Source organism: Chiloscyllium punctatum, chromosome 28 (genome assembly GCF_047496795.1).
Source record: "Chiloscyllium punctatum isolate Juve2018m chromosome 28, sChiPun1.3, whole genome shotgun sequence".
In the NCBI taxonomy this organism is placed as follows: Eukaryota; Metazoa; Chordata; class Chondrichthyes; order Orectolobiformes; family Hemiscylliidae; genus Chiloscyllium; species Chiloscyllium punctatum.
In genome coordinates this window covers 15,632,775-15,650,235 of record NC_092766.1, presented here as the reverse complement: position 1 = coordinate 15,650,235, position 17,461 = coordinate 15,632,775, and the positions used below count along the sequence as shown (strand labels likewise).

The following is a 17,461-nucleotide window of genomic DNA, read 5'->3' as shown; positions in this document are numbered from 1 at the left end:
GAACTACAACACAGCGATCCACACGGTGGGCATCGCCCGTGAACTACAACACAGCGATCCACACGGTGGGCATCACCCGTGAACTACAACACAGCGATCCACACGGTGGGCATCACCCGTGAACTACAACACAGCGATCCACACGGTGGGCATCACCCGTGAACTACAACACAGCGATCCACACGGTGGGCATCACCCGTGAACTACAACACAGCGATCCACACGGTGGGCATCACCCGTGAGCTACAACACAGCGATCCACACGGTGGGCATCACCCGTGAACTACAACACAGCGATCCACACGGTGGGCATCACCCGTGAACTACAACACAGCGATCCACACGGTGGGCATCACCCGTGAGCTACAACACAGCGATCCACACAGTGGGCATCACCCGTGAGCTACAACACAGCGATCCACACGGTGGGCATGGCCCGTGAACTACAACACAGCGATCCACACGGTGGGCATCACCCGTGAACTACAACACAGCGATCCACACGGTGGGCATCACCCGTGAGCTACAACACAGCGATCCACACGGTGGGCATGGCCCGTGAACTACAACACAGCGATCCACACGGTGGGCATCACCCGTGAGCTACAACACAGCGATCCACACAGTGGGCATCACCCGTGAGCTACAACACAGCGATCCACACGGTGGGCATCACCCGTGAACTACAACACAGCGATCCACACGGTGGGCATGGCCCGTGAACTACAACACAGCGATCCACACGGTGGGCATCACCCGTGAACTACAACACAGCGATCCACACGGTGGGCATCGCCCGTGAACTACAACACAGCGATCCACACGGTGGGCATGGCCCGTGAGCTACAACACAGCGATCCACACGGTGGGCATGGCCCGTGAACTACAACACAGCGATCCACACAGTGGGCATCACCCGTGAACTACAACACAGCGATCCACACGGTGGGCATCACCCGTGAACTACAACACAGCGATCCACACAGTGGGCATCACCCGTGAACTACAACCCAGCGATCCACACGGTGGGCATGGCCCGTGAGCTACAACACAGCGATCCACACGGTGGGCATGGCCCGTGAACTACAACACAGCGATCCACACGGTGGGCATGGCCCGTGAACTACAACACAGCGATCCACACAGTGGGCATCGCCCGTGAACTACAACACAGCGATCCACACGGTGGGCATCACCCGTGAGCTACAACACAGCGATCCACACGGTGGGCATCACCCGTGAGCTACAACACAGTGATCCACACGGTGGGCATCACCCGTGAACTACAACACAGCGATCCACACGGTGGGCATGGCCCGTGAGCTACAACACAGCGATCCACACGGTGGGCATCACCCGTGAGCTACAACACAGCGATCCACACGGTGGGCATCACCCGTGAGCTACAACACAGCGATCCACACGGTGGGCATCACCCGTGAGCTACAACACAGCGATCCACACGGTGGGCATGGCCCGTGAGCTACAACACAGCGATCCACACGGTGGGCATCACCCATGAACTACAACACAGCGATCCACACGGTGGGCATCGCCCGTGAACTACAACACAGCGATCCACACGGTGGGCATCACCCGTGAGCTACAACACAGCGATCCACACAGTGGGCATGGCCCGTGAGCTACAACACAGCGATCCACACAGTGGGCATCACCCGTGAACTACAACACAGCGATCCACAAGGTTCCACATGGTGGACTGGTTACAAAGGTTAGATCACATGGGATTCAGGGGAGCTAGCCAAGTGGATCCAAAATTGGCTTCAAGGCCAGGGACAGAAGGTAGTGGGAGACGGGTGTTGTTCCGACTGGAGGCCTGTTACCAACAGTGTTCCAACGTGGATCGGTGCTGGCTTCACTGCGTTTGGTCATTCACGTAAATAATTCAGATGGAAACGTCGGATGAGTGGTTAGAAAGCTTTAAGGTGACACCAAAGGTTGGTGGTACGGTGAAGAAGGTTACCCAAGATGACAAAGGGGCAGCTGAGGAGCAGCAGGTGGAGTTTGATGGAGATCAATGGGAGCTGTTGCATTTTGGTAACACAAATCAGAGCAGGACCTGTGCAATTCATGGTCGGGCTTTGGGGGAGTATTGCGGAACCATGGGACCTCGAGGTGCAGGAGCTTAGTCCCTTTGAAGAGGAGCCGCAGGTTAAGACAGGGTGGGGAGGATGGTATCTGACACACTTGCCTTTGTTAGACAGAACATTTGAATATAGAGTCAAGACCTTATGTTGCAGTTGTACAGGACACTGGGGAGGTCAATATTTTGGAACAGTATGCATAATTCTGGTCGCCTTTTATAAGGAGGATGTCATTAAACTTGAGACGGTACAGAAATGTTTTGCAAGGATGTTACAGAGACTGCAGGGTTTGAGATGGGGTGGGGGGGGGGTAGATGAATAAACTGGAGATTTATTTTTCTCTGGAGTGCCATAAGCTGAGGGGAGACCCTATGGAGGCCTATAAAAGCATGAGGGGCATGGATACGGGGAATAGTCAAAGTCTTGGTCCATGGGTAGCGGAGTGCAAAACTAGAGGGCATAGGTTTACGGTGAGAGGGGCAAGATTTAAAAGGGACCCAAGGGATAACTTTTTCCACACAGAGGGTGCTGCATGTATGGAGCTATCCACCAGAGGAAGTGGAGGCTGGTACAATAACAATATTTAAAAGGCATCTAGATGGGTGGGTATATGAATCGGAAGGGTTCAGAGGGATAGAGGAACTTGGTCGGATTGGAGTTCTGGTCTGTACAGATGATTAGATTCCCTATAGTGCGGAAACAGGCCCTTCAGCCCAATTAGTCCATACCGACCCTCCGACGAGTAACCCACACAGACCCATTTCCCCCCCCCCACCCCGACTAATGCACCTACCACTATGGACAATTTAGCATGGCCAATTCACCTGAATTCACATCGTGCGACTTGTGGGAGGAAACCGGAGCACCCGGAGGAAGCCTACGCGGACACAGAGAGAATGTGCAAACTCCGCACAGCACAGACAGTTACCGGAGGCGGGAATTGAACCTGGGACCCTGGTGCTGAGGCAGCAGTGCTAACCACTGAGCCACCCCGAAGGATCTGTTTCCATGCTCTATGCCTGACTCTAAACAGTGGGCAGGAGCACAGAGTCCTTCAGCAAGCCTGCCTCTCACTCAAAGTGATCTGTGTATCATCAACAGACTCCCTTTCACAACGTACATTCCCAGGCAGGTATTAAATAAAAAAAGAGGGTCAATCAAGGGATAAAGAAATACTCTGGGAAGTGTTTTCGGAGCCCATCTCAGACAACCAAAACCAATGTCGGAGACAGTCTGGATTACGCATTCTCTATAAAGATTAAAAGATTAAGATTCCATATGTTCTCCCTTCCTTGATCAAGAAAGCAAGTTAGTGCATGGTACAGCATGTGATCAGGAAAGCTAATGGAATGGTGACCTGGATTTCAAAGGGGGGGGTTCGGGTATAGAAAGGAAAAAGTTCTTATACAACTGTGCAAGGTGCTGGTGAGACCACCATTGGACTAGTTTTAAAAGGTATTTCATTGAAGGCAGCTCAGAGAAGGCTCACGAGGATGAACCTCTGCTATGGAGGAATGGTCTCAGCAGCAAAGGCTGGACAGGGACTCTACTGTCTGGAGTTTAGAAAAATGAGAGGCCATCACATAGATACAGACAGGCTTCTTCAGGGGTTTGACAGGGTCAATGCTGAGAGCATGTTACCCCCTCATGGGACAGTCTAGGGCCAGAGGGCATTGCCGCAGAATAAAGGGACACCGATTTGAGATTGAGACTTCTCTCAGAGCGTTGAGTGTCTTTGGAACTCTTGGGGAGGCAGAGTCCTTACGTTTAAGGTTGAGATGGATAGATTTATGATCAGTCAGGGAATCGAGGGTTACGGGGAAAGTGCAGCTAAATAGTCATAAGGAGTGTCAGATCAGCCATCATACTCTGGAATAGTGGGGCAGGCTCTAGAGACCAAACAGCTTGTGCCTGTTACTATTTCTTATGGTTTTATGGGAATGAGGTCCTGAGCAGGCCAAAGAGGGGTCTGATAGGGAGGCAACAACCTCGTGGCTAATCTGGAGACCCAGGTAATGTTCTGGGGACCCGGGTTCAAATCCCACCTCGTCAGATGGTGAAACTTGAATTCAATTTTAAAATCTGGAATTAAGAGTCTAACGACGACAGTGAACCCATTGTTGGAACATCCCGTCTGGTTGACTAATGTCCTTTATGGAAGGAAACTGCCATCCTTACCTGGTCTGGCCTACATGTGACTCCAGACCCACAGCAATGTGGCTGATTCTCAACTGCCCCCTGGGCAATTAGGGATGGGGCAATAAACGCTGGGCTGGCCAGCGACGCCCTCATCCCATGAATAATTTTTTTTTAAAATGGTCTCAACAGGGGAGCTGGGAGCACTGCACTTTTGGAGTGAGGATGATTTAAACAAATATAGCCAGAATGGGAACCGGGATGTTAACATTAGAGAAGAGCGCAGCTGGGAGTGGGGGAGGCGGGGAAGATGGGTTCGGAAACTGAACAGATACTGAGCTACTGGAGCACGTTGGAGAATTGCATCACGATACCTCAGGGGTACGATTGTCAATTGTCCTCTCACTCAGCTTCACTTGGAAAACTATTTACTTTTAATGCACAATGAAAGCTCAGAAAAACAAGGCATTTTTGAAAAGAACCTTGCTCAGAATTTTCATTTCTGATTTTTTTTTTAAAAAACGAATCTTTGCCCATCCCTGCTGAAGGATAGTGACTGCTATCCCAGCAGGGGCAGTGTAACAAAGGAACTCCTGCCTGGGCACTAGGCCCAGGGCAATGGGCTTTCCAAAGAAATGTTTTTATTCATTGGTGGGTCTTGGGTGGCACGGGCTGGCCAGCATGGATAGCCCATCCCTAGTTGCCCCTTGAGAAGGTGGTGTAGAGCTGCCATCTTGAATCGCTGCAGTCCACGAGGTGGGTTGACCCACGATGCCAATAGGGAGGGAAGTCCAGGATTTTGACCCAACAACTGTGAAGGGAACGGCGGGACAGTTCCAAGTCAGGGCGACGGGTGGCTCAGAGGGGAGCTTGGTGGTGCTCCCGAGTACCTGCTGCCCTTGTCCTTTTAGATGGAAGTGGTCGTGGGTTTGGAAGGTGCTGCCCGAGGATCTTTGGTGAGTTTCTGCAGTGCATCTTATAGACAGTACACACTGCTGTGACTGAACCCCGTGGTGGAGGGATTGAATGTTTGTCGATGTGGTGCCAGTTAAGCCGGTTGCTTTGCCCTGGATGGCGTCAAGCATCTAGGTGTTGTTGGAGCTGCACCCAACTCGGCAAATGGGGAGTATTCCATCACACTCCTGACTTGGGGCTAGACTTTGGGGTGTCAGGAGGTGAGTTACTCGCTACAGTATCTCTAGTCTCTGACCTGCTCTTGTAGCCACTGTGTTTATGTGCAGAGTCCAGTTGAGTTTCTGGTCAATGGTAATCCCATAGATGTTGACAATGGAGGAATTCAGTGATGGTAATACCACTGAACATCAAGGGGTGGTGGTTAGAGTGCCTCTTATTGGTAATGGCCATTGTCTGGCATTTATGTGGTGCTAACGTTACTTGCCACTTGTTGGCCCAAGGCTGGATACTGTCCAGATCTTGTTGCATTTGAGCACGGACTGCTTCACTATCGGAGGAGTTGTGAATGGTGCTGAACACTGTGCAAACATCAGTGAACATCCCCACTTCTGATCTTGTGACAGAGGGAAGGTCATTGATGAAGCAGCTGGAGATTGGTGGGCCTAGGACACTACCCTGAGGGTCTCCTGGACCTTAGATTAGATGACATTACAGTGTGGAAACAGGCCCTTCAGCCCAACAAGTCCACACCGACCCGCCGAAGTGCAACCCACCCATAGCCCTACCTTTATCCCTCACCTAACACTACGGGACAATTTAGTATGGCCAATTCACCTGACCTGCATATCTTTGGACTGTGGGAGGAAACCGGAGCACCCGGAGGAAACCCACGCAGACACGTGGAGAACGTGCAAACTCCACACAGTCAGTCGCCTGAGGCGGGAACTGAACCCGGGTCTCCGGCGCTGTGAGGCAGCAGTGCTAACCACTGTGCCACCGTGCCGCCCACCTGAAAAGACTGACCCTCCACAACCATCTTACACTATGCCAGGGATGACTGACTAGCAGCGTTTACCCCCTGTTACCCATCGACTCCAGGTTTGCCAGGGCTCCTTGATGCCACACTCAGTCAAATGCAGCCTTGGTGTCAAGGGCTGTCAGTCTCCCCTCCCCTCTGGAATTCAGCCCTTTTGTCCATGTTTGACCCATGAAGGACTGGGAAATTGAACACAGTTTCTTTATTCTTCTGCCTTTATATTCTATGTTTTAGTTTACTTTGGTGTTGTAAGATGGGGCTGAAGAGCGAGGACACTATTACAACACTTCCCAGTGTATTTTCTAACAAAATACACATGACAATAAATCAAACCACTTGTGTGTTTCCAGACTCTCATTTCTCCAAAGTAACTGGCACCGGGCAGTTACAGTCTCTGTCCACTCCACAGCGCTGCAGTGCAGCTGGTTGAAACTTCCCTTCGCCCTCCTTGGGATACCAACCAAATCACTGACCACAGGGAACGCTTCGGGCAAGTTATACAACGACGCCACCATTCTGCTTCCCCATCCTGTGCCCTTCCTCACCCAACACCCCTTCCCCCTGCCCCAGCTTCCAGTATTTCTCAGGTGCTCCATTTTCAAAGTGCCTACTGAAATGGGTCCCGCCCCCTTCCGAAGATTGCAACAGAGAACAAAATGTTCCTCGGCGCTGTTCAGCCAATTCTCTTCGACCTCTGTCTCTCTAGTCAATGTGCCCTCCTGCCCATACAGGACGTTGGCTCTCGTCCCCATTTACTGACAAGACATTCGGAATTTGGTCTATGGTTATTACTCATGTCAGTTAGTCATAAGCCTGAATGACTCAGGATAATTAAGCAGCAACTAGGAACACTAGTCCAAAAATAAAAAGTTATGAAATAATCTTTGCTGTTCTAAAACAGGCTGTGGCTAGTACTGGCAAGACCAGCCTATGTGAGCCAGCCCTTCCCCCTGGTAATTAATTACAGGGAAGAGTTAAGAATCAGTTACAATGCTGACTGAAGCTCTGGAGTCAGAGGTCAGGTTTCTTTCTCCTTAGTGAACCAGGTGGGGTTTCCAAACCATGACCACCACCATAACTAGCATTTAATTCTGATTTTATTCATTAGGAACAGGAGGGGGAGGGGGGGGGGCATTCAGTTCCGAGTCTAGTCTGCCATGCAATGACATCACGGCTAATCTGTGAAATTTAAATTCCACCAGGACCTCTAGTGGGTTTTGAAGCCACACTCCCACAGCATTAGGGAGGGTGAGTTCGGGATTACCAATCCACAGACATTCCCACTGTGTCACCACCTCAAGGATGAGACCAGAGGTAGGAAGGCTAGTCAGTTAGGATCAGTGATATAGAGCTGTATGACACCAAATCAAACCCTGGTGGTCCAACTCGCCCGTGCCGAGCAGATATCCTAAATTAATCTAGGCCTATTTTTCAGCCATATCCCTCCAAACCCTTCCTATTCATGTCCCCATCCAGATGCCTTTTAAATGCTGTCATTGTACCAGCCTCCAACACTTCCTCTGGCAGCTCATTCCATACACGCACCACCCTCTGTGTGAAAAAGTTGCCCCTTAGGTCTCTTTCCTATCTTTCCCCTCTCACCCTAAACCTATGCCCCTCTACTTTTCTCCAGGGTAGGGGAGTCCAAAAGACTGAGACTATTCACCCAATCCATGACCTTGGTGATGTTATAAAACCTCAATAAATAAGGTCACCCCTCAGCCCAGAGGGGAGGAGGACAGGGCCAACCCAAACAGCAGTAGATGGCCATTCAGCCCACTGAGTCTGCCCCGCCATTCAATGAGATCATGGCTGACCTGTTCACCAATTCCATTTTCCTGTCTTTTCCTTCCATCACCCTTCATGATTAAAACTATCAACCTCCATCTTGGAAAATATGTAACTACTCTGTCTCTGTCACTAGAATGCATTCCATAAATCCAACTCCCAAGGAGAAAGGAATGGCTCTTCACCTCTGGCTTATGCCTAGTCCTGTGCTCCCCAACTACTTCACCTTCAATTCTCCTGCCCTCCAAAGCCCACACATAGTCGTGGCTTCTGGAACCAGCCAACCACGTGTTCACACACTGACTGGTATGCACAAACCCTCTGCGTCCGGGCAGCTTAGGGAACACTGCTCTCCAGTGACTAGTGCTAAGCCCATCACGCCTTATATTAGACTAGGCAGAAGTGGGGACTGCAGATCAGAGTTGGTGCTGGAAAGACACAGCAGGTCAGGCAGCATCCGAGGAGCAAGGAAAAAAAGACAAATCAATGTTTCGGGCAAAAGCCCTTCATCAGGAACCACCAAAACAGCGGATGCTGCCTGATCTGTGGTACTTTTCCAGCACCACTTTCATCCTGACCCCTTGTAATAAGTCAATCTGCATTTAAGCCTGGCTTCGAAGTTTACTGAAGATACAAGACTCAAAAGGCAATGAACAACAAACAGCGACAGACTCTCAGGGCAATACCGGCAGAACGAGCACAGGCAAGCTAATCTAAATGGTGCAGCTTTAAAAGGAGAAGGCAGGGGACGGAGCATGCTATAGAGACAGAAGATGTACGTGCACAAATCTTTGAACCTGGGTCATTGGGCCCAGATGTTTAGGACAATGACCCTGGAGGTAGATTTATCAGAACAGAGCCAGGGTTAAGAGACTTTGGTTCAAGTGGAGTCTGGTAAAGATTAAGGGGAAAATTGAGTTAAGGCATTCATAGTCATGAGGGGGTTCTGACTGAGGGGGGAAGGAGGGAAGAAATTGCTCCCACCAGCAGCAAGGTCAGTCACATGATGTACACAAACTCATCGCAAGGAGTGGGCGAGGGGCAAAAGGTGCAACTTATTTTGACACAGTGAGCAATGAGGTAGGAAATGAAATGTTTACCTTCGCAGCAAAGGGCATGGAATATAAAGGTAGGCAGACTGTGCTGAAACTATACAAGACACGAGTCAGACGATCACTAAAATACTGTGAACAGCTGTGGGCCCCTTATCCAGATAGACTGGCATCAGAGATAGTCCAGAAAAGATTCGTAAGGCAGATCCCACGTATGGACGGAATATCTTATCAGGAGACTTTGAGTAGGTAGGGCCTGAACTCATTGGAGTTTAGAAAGAAAGGAGATCGCATTGAAACGTTGAAGTTTCTTTGGGGATTTGACAGAGAAGTTTCCCCACGGTTTAGGCAAAGGAGGGCCTAATCCAAGAATAAGGGGTTGCCAATTATATTCCCTACAGTGTGGAAACAGGCCCTTCGGTCCAACAAGTCCCCACCGACCCTCTAAAGAGTAACCCACCCAGACCCATTTCCCGCTGACTAATGCGCCTCACACTATGGGCAATCAGAATTCTCCTGACCTGCACATCTTTGGATTGTGGGAGGAAACCCACACAGACACAGGGAGAATGTGCAAACTCCATACACACACAGCCGCCGGAGGCTGGAGCAATTTCCCAGCGACAGGAGCCTCGAGGGGAGGCCCAGTGCAGGCTGGAGGCTAGGTGCCAGCAGTGGAATGGGTCGGGAGACCTTTTCTTCCTGGGCATCTATTGGAACAACACTGCACATTTCATTCCTGTTTTCTAAGGCGTTGTAACTAAAGAAACTGTACTTAGGTACAAAGGTACCGAAGATGACATGGTCAGGTGACAAATGCAATGACGGCATTTATTTTGAGAGGATCTGAATATCAAAGCAGGAACATACTTCGGAGGCTCTGGTCAGACCACACGTGTGTAGTTCCAGAAGCCATATCTCAGGAAGGAGTTACTGGCCTTGGAGCATGGCCAGAGGAGGTTCAGGAGAATGGCCCCAAGTGTTCACACAGCTTAACATTTGAGGACTCTGGGTCTATATTCCACGAGTGTAGAAGGCAGAGGGCTATCAAACTGAAACATACAGAATGGCCTGGACAGAATGGATATTGGGAAGGTATTCCATTGTTAGGAGAGACTAGGAATGGAGGGCACAGCCTTACAGTGAAGGGAAGACCTTTTAGAATGGAAATAAGGAGAAACTTAAGGGAAGTCAGATCATTGAGTAGATTTGAGACAGAGATAGATGTGTTTGTGAGTATTAAGGAGATGAAGAGTTACAGGGAGAAAGGAGAACAGGGTTGAGAAACTTACTGGCCGTGATTGAATGGCAGGAGACAAAACACAACAGAATCCAAAATATGACAGGCAGGAGGCTGGAAGAACACAGCAAGCCAGGCAGCTTCAGGAGGTGGGGAAGTCAACATCCTGAAGGAAGAGTCAAACTGACTAACTTATGGTTGCCTGCTTGTCTTAGGGTTGAGAGTAGATGTGACAACAAAGCAATTCAATTCACAGTCACAGGGGCCAAGTCCTGGATTCCCAGATCGGAAATAGCTGGAGTCTTGACAGCCATTGGGGGGGGGGGCTCACAGCACCAGGGACCCACATTCAATTCACACCTCAGTGCAACTGTGTGTGGAGTTTACACATTTTCCCAGTGTCTGCATGGGTTTGCTCCCACAATCCAAAGATGTCCAGGTTAGGGTGGATTGGCCATGCTAAATTGTCCCGTAGTGCCCAGGGATGTGTGGGTTAGGGTGGATTGGCCATGCTAAATTGTCCCATAGTGCCCAGGGATGTGCAGGTTAGGGTGGATTGGCCATGCTAAATTGTCCCATAGTGCCCCAGGGATGTGCAAGTCAGGGGTAAGTGTCGTGCGACGGGCGTTGGGTTTGGGTGGGCTACTCTTCGGAGGGTGGGGCGCGGACCGGCCGGGCTGAATGGCCCGCTTCCACGCTGTAGTGATTCTGGGGTGGGGGGGGGGAAAAGAGAGATACTAACCACCCATCAGAAATTCCCACATGGACATCGACAGAGAGAGAGAGAGAGCACGTGCCGGCATCTTCAGGTCAGACCATAAAGACACAGCAGCCCGGGGCCCACAGCGCCTCCTGCAGGTTGGGAGGAGGCAACTGCGGCGTGACATGTTGACATTGGAAATCCACATTGCATCAGGGTGGCCGGGGAAAATATTGGCAAGTTAACAGCAAACGGGATGGGATTTTAAACAAACAACAACAAAAAGGAAACCGAAGGGGGGTGCGGAAAGTTAAAACAGGATACATAAAGCCAACGACGTGCAGAAATCTCTCAAAAATAAAAAAAGGCGGGGGGGGGGGGAAAGAAGAGGTTCGCCATCTCTTCCCCCGCAGCGTCAACACGGCACGATCCAGGCCATAAATCAAGAGTCGGAAAGCCAGCGCGGCCTAGTCGCCCAGCCCGAAGCCTGGGCCTCGATTTTCGGGGCGGCCGGCCCGCCGGACCTCACCTGGGGTGACAAGCGGCGATCACGCGCTTCGCTCTCCCACGTCCCGGGGGCGAACATCCGAAGACGACCCGCTTCTCTCTCTCCCCCCCCCCTCCCTTAAACTTTCCAGAGGCTCTTTCGCCCCCCGACGGTAATAGAGGTCGAGAAGGTAATTGTTTTTTTTATATAAAGCGGTCCCCGAGGAAGCGCCGCTACCCTCCACAAGATGGCGGCTCTCGACGACTTCTTCTTCCTCCCCGCCCCCTCACGGTGCAACCGCACTCGCTCTCTCCGCCCGCCTTATTTATAAAAAAAAACTCGCAACCAAACTTGCTGCCCGCCACACCATATTTGGAGGGGTAGGCGTGACTGTTGCCTGATGGACGTCCCTCCTTGTCCATTCAGGAGAAGAGCCCCGCCCCACCCGCGTACCTTTCCTCCTATCAAAGACGGGGTGCCGTGACCACCCGCGCCCTCCCCCCGCCCCCAACGCTGCGAAAGTTCCCGACCCGTTTGCGCACGGCGAGGGGCGTGTTCTAAAGCGTGACGGACCGCGCGTTTAGCCAATGGCGATAGAGAGGCCGCCCACTTGGCCCCCGCATGCTCCAATCGGAGATGACGTTTCGTCCGATTGCTGTGTCGGCCCCCGGACTCGACTCCGACCGCGTCCCCCAAGTGGGGTGGGCGTGGCTTGTGATTTGATGGACGTCACGGCACACCAGTCCAGATGTCCCGTCCGCCTCACGGTAGCGACTATTCCTCCAATCAGCGGCCACGCCCCTTCTGATTGACGTTCCCGTTGGGGAACGCCCTCTTGTTTCTCTCCCCAACTTGCTGATCTGGTTGCCACAACCGAACCTGTTGACTGTCTCCAGTCTCCCCTCCCCCACACTTGGCCATTTTTTTTCACTCTCTTTTTCCCAACCAGAGATTTAATCTTCCATCCAACAATTGCCAACTTAAATTACAATTGAGACGCTTAAAATATTGGTCACGAAGTGGGCAGTGAAGATGGTTATCGAAGATTACAAACAGATCTTGACCAATTGGGTCAATGGGCAGATGGCCTTTAATTGGGATAAAGGCAAGGTGTTGCATTGTGGGAAAATGAATGTGGGCAGGATGTATGCAGTTAATGGGTAATGTTGTAGAACAGAGAGACCCAGGGGCTCAGGTACATAATTATTTGAAGTTTGCATCACTGGACGGTCAAGAAGACGTTCGGCACACTTTCTTTCATTGTCTCAGACCTTTGAATACAGGAGTTGGAGACGTCATGTTGGGGTTGTACAGGACATTGGTGAGGCCTCGTCTGGAGAACTGTGTCCAGTTCTGGTCGCCCTGTTACAGGAAGGAGATTATTAAACTGGAGAGGGTTCAAAAGAGATTTAGCTAGATGTTGCCGGGAATGTACGGTTTGAGTTATAAGGAGAGGTGTGGACTAGATTTCACTGGAGCCCAGGAGGTCGAGGGGTGATTCACTGGTTAGCACTGCAGCCTCACAGTGCTAGGGACCCGGGTTCAATTCCTGCCTCGGGCGACTGTGTGGAGTTTGCACATCCTCCCCGTGTCTGCGTCGGTTTCCTCTGGGTTCTCCGGTTTCCCCTCCACAATCCAAAGATGTGCAAGTCAGGTGGATTGGCTATGGTGCGAGGTGCATTAATAGATGTGGGGGAATGGGTCTGGGTGGGTTACTCTTTAGTGGGTCAGTGTGGACTTGTTGGGCTGAAGGGCCTGTTTCCACACTGCAAGGAATCTAACCTAACCTTATAAAGGTTTAAAAAATCATGCGGGGCATAGATAAGGGAAATGACAAGAATCTTTTCCCTCGGGTGCAGATTTCAAGTCGAAGGGGCACATTTTTAAGGTGAGATGAGAGAGGTGCGGAGCAACTTTTGAAACACAGAGAGTTGTTTGTGTGTGGAACAAACTTCCAGAGGAAGTGGTGGATGTAGGTACCATTACAATGTTTAAAAGACATTTGGATAAGTTCCTGAAAAGGAAAGGTTTGGAGGGATATGGGCTAAGCACAGATAGGTGGGACCGGTTAAGTTTGGGAACATGGTCGGTTGGACCGAAGGATCTGTTTCCGTTAGCTCTACGTTAACAACTGATCAGATTTAAAACTTTGGGATATTAGCAGGAAAAGACCGTAGATAAAGATAAGTTCTTTCGAATGGTTGGAGATTCTAGAACTGGATGGGGCGGGGGCATAGTTGGAGAACTGGGGGCAGCTCTCAGCACTTAGGCATAAAAGGGGGTCTGGAAATTTGGAACTACATTCCACACGCAGCAGTGGACGCTGGACTAGTTGTTAATTTTAAATCCGCAATCGATAAACTTTCGTTCAGAAAATTGAATTGAATTGATTGTCCCGTGTGCCGAGGCACAGTGAAAAGCTTTGTCTTGCGAGCAACACAGACAGATCACAGAGTTAAGGAGCATAGACAAGTAAATAATAGGTAAAGAGTGGACAACAATTGTAGGAAATAGGAAACTTAGATCTGCACACAGGAGTCGACCATATCCGACTCCATCTTGCGTCAAAATCCACAGTTCAAGAAAGAGCTCATTGAATCGTGGAATTTGAGGGGCTGAGTAGTCTCATCCTGTTCCAATATGTGGGCGAACCCTTGTTATTTGTTGGGTTTGATTTGATTTATTAATGTCACATGTACCTAGGCACAGTGACAAGTTTTGTTCTGCGTGCAGTACAGGCAGGTCATTCCATACAAAGTGCATTAGGTAATAGAACAGAGGGAGGAATGCACTGTGACAGCTGCAGAGAAGGTGCACAAAGCAAGATTGGTATTAAATTTAAAAACTTAAGGGGTCCGCTCAGAAGTGTTAGATTACTTACAGTGGGGAAACAGGCCCTTCGGCCCAGCAAGTCCACACCGACCCTCCAAAGAGCAACCCACCCAGACCCATCCCCTGACGTTTACCCCTTCACCAAACACTACGGGCAATTTAGCACGGCCGATTCACCCTAACCTGTACACCTTTGGACTGTGGGAGGAAACCGGAGCACCCGGAGGAAACCCACCCAGAGAATGTGCAAACTCCACACCGGCAGTTGCCCGAGGTGGGAACTGAACCCGGTCTCTGGCGCTGTGAGGCAGCGGTGCTAACCACCGTGCCGTCCAGAACTCGAGACTGTGCGGCTGGAAAAGCGCAGCAGGTCAGGCAGCATCCGAGGAGCGGGAGAATGGACGCTTCGGGCGAAAGCCCTTCATCAGGAATGCCCGAAACGTCGACTCTCCCGCGCCCTCGGATGCTGCCTGACCAGCTGCGCTTTTCCAGCGCCCCACTCTTGACTCTGATCTCCAGCATCTGCAGGCCTCACTTTCTCCTGTCCTCAAAGCTCTGACCAAGAAAGGTCAGAGGTCTTTCTCCGGGTCCATTCAGAAGTTTGATAACAGTGGGGAAGACCCTGTCCTTGAATCTGTTGGCCCGTATGTTTAAGCGTTTGTATCTACTGCCTGATGGAAGAGGTGATAACCAGGGTGGGGGTGAGGAGTCTTTGATGACGTTGGCTGTATTCCTGAGGCAGTGGGAAGTGTAGATGGAGTCAGTGGATGGAGGGATGGTTTGTGTGACGGACTGGGCTGTGTTCATGACTCTCTGGAGTTTCTTAGAGTCCTGGGCAGGGCAGTTGCCGTACCAAGTTGTGATGCATTTGGATAGAACGCTTCCTATGGCACATCGATAAAAATTAGATTCCCCTACAGTGGGGAAACGGGCCCTTCGGCCCAACCAGTCCACACCGACCCTCCGAAGGATAACGCACCCAGACCGATTTCCCTCTGACTCATGCACCTCACACGGTAGGCGATTTAGCACAGCCAATTCACCTGACCTGCACATCTTTGGACTGTGAGGAGAATGTGCAAACTCCACACAGACAGTTGCCCGAGGGCTAGGAATTGAACCTGGGACCCTGGGGCTGTGAGGCAGCGGTGCTAACCCCAGAGCCATCGTGCCACCCAAAAATTGGTAAGAGTCTTCACGGACATGCTGAATATCCTGGGCAAGGAGAGGTGTCGTTGTACTTTCTTGACTGTAGTGTCAACGGGGGGAGGGGGTGGACCAGGACGTATTCCTTGCGATCATCACATCGATGTGGTCAGGGGGTGCTCCCACTCTTTTTAACTTTGTTGAGGGAGAGAGATTGTTATCGTTACACCGACCACTTTCCCATGACTGTCTCATCATTGTTTGTGACCCGGCCCACGATGGGGGGAGGTGTCAGGGGACTTGTAGGTGGCGTGAGGACGGAATTTAGCCGCGCGGTCCTGACTGCACAGGGACTGACGTGTGCATGCAGCCTCACAGGGTACCAGTGTGGGGAATTGTCGGTGGGAAGCAGGGGTTAATGCCTCTTCTGTGGGTCAGGAAGTTGAAGATCCAGTTGCAGAGGGCAGAGAGGAGACCCAGGTCTCTGTTGGGCAAAGGGATAGGGGCTGAAGGCAGGTGTGTGGAATTCATAGACTCCTACAGCACAAAGACAGGCCCGTTAGAATACAATAGAATCCCCGCAGTGTGGGAACAGGCCATTTGGCCCGACAGGTCCATACCGACCCTCCAAAGATTAACCACCCAGACCCATTCCCCTACCCTACTACTCTACATCTACCCGAAACTGATGCACCTAACCTGCACATCCCTGGGCACTACAGGACACTTTAACATGGCCAATCCACCCTAACCTGCACATCCCTGGGCACTATGGGACAATTTAGCATGGCCAATCCACCCTAACCTGCACATCCCTGGGCACTATGGGACAATTTAGCATGGCCAATCCACCCTAACCTGCACATCCCTGGACACTATGGGACAATTTAGCATGGCCAATCCACCCTAACCTGCACATCCCTGGGGCACTATGGGACAATTTAGCATGGCCAACCCACCCTAACCTGCACATCCCTGGACACTACGGGACAATTTAGCATGGCCACTGCACCCTAACCTGCACATCCCTGGGCACTATGGGACAATTTAGCATGGCCAATCCACCCTAACCTGTACATCCCTGGGCACTATGGGACAATTTAGCATGGCCAATCCACCCTAACCTGCACATCCCTGGGGCACTATGGGACAATTTAGCATGGCCAATCCACCCTAACCTGTACATCCCTGGGTACTATGGGACAATTTAGCATGGCCAATCCACCCTAACCTGCACATCCCTGGGCACTAATGGACAATTTAGCATGGCCAATCCACCCTAACCTGTACATCCCTGGGCACTACGGGACAATTTAGCATGGCCAATCCACCCTAACCTGCACATCCCTGGGCACTACAGGACAATTTAGCACAGCCAATCCACCCTGACCTACACATCTTATGGACTGTGGGAGGAAACCGGAGCACCCGGAGGAAACCCACACAGACACGGGGAGAATGTGCAAACTCCACACAGACAGTCACACTGAGGCGGGAATCGAATGCGGGTCCCCGGTGCTAACCCCCTGAGCCACCGTGCTTTCCCAAACTTTGGCCCACACTGGTCCATGCCGACCAAATTGTCCGTCCACGTTAACTCCAAGTCCCTGCACTTGGCCCATATCCTCCTGAACTTTTCCCACCCAGGTCCTTGCCCAAATGCCTTTTCAATGTCGTTAATGTACCCGCCTCAACCCCTTCCGTGGGCAGCTCATTCCATATGCGTACCACCCTCTGGGTAGAAAAGTTGCCCTTCAGACCCCCCCCTTTTTATTCTTTCCTCGAATTCCCAAATCTGGGGGGAAGAAGACTGAGTGCAGTAACCCTATCCCTGCTTCTCCTGATCTTATATACCTCGATAAGATATCTCTTCCATCTCCCACGCTTTAAATAAATCAAAATCCTCGCTTGCCCAACCTCTATCAGCCAACAAATCATTGAATGACAGAACAGGCTAGAGGGGTTGAATGGCCTACTCCTGTTTCTGTGTTCCGACAATTTTGACAATTTCTCTTGAGTGGATG

The 17,461-nt window shown here is 51.1% G+C and overlaps 1 protein-coding gene across 5 annotated transcripts in view; it reads right to left on the bottom strand.

The window, feature by feature from the left end:
- LOC140454042 (aryl hydrocarbon receptor nuclear translocator-like) overlaps positions 1–11,735 on the bottom strand; it is a 52,265-nt gene extending 40,530 nt beyond the window's left edge. For 2 of the 5 annotated variants that reach the window (XM_072548997.1, XM_072548996.1), the window contains exon 1: positions 11,502–11,735. The gene's annotated coding sequence lies outside the window, so the exon portion shown is untranslated. The remainder of the gene's footprint in view (positions 1–11,501) is intronic. The other 3 variants (XM_072548995.1, XM_072549000.1, XM_072548998.1) reach the window with 2 other exon arrangements.
- Positions 11,736–17,461: the final 5,726 nt, after the last annotated feature.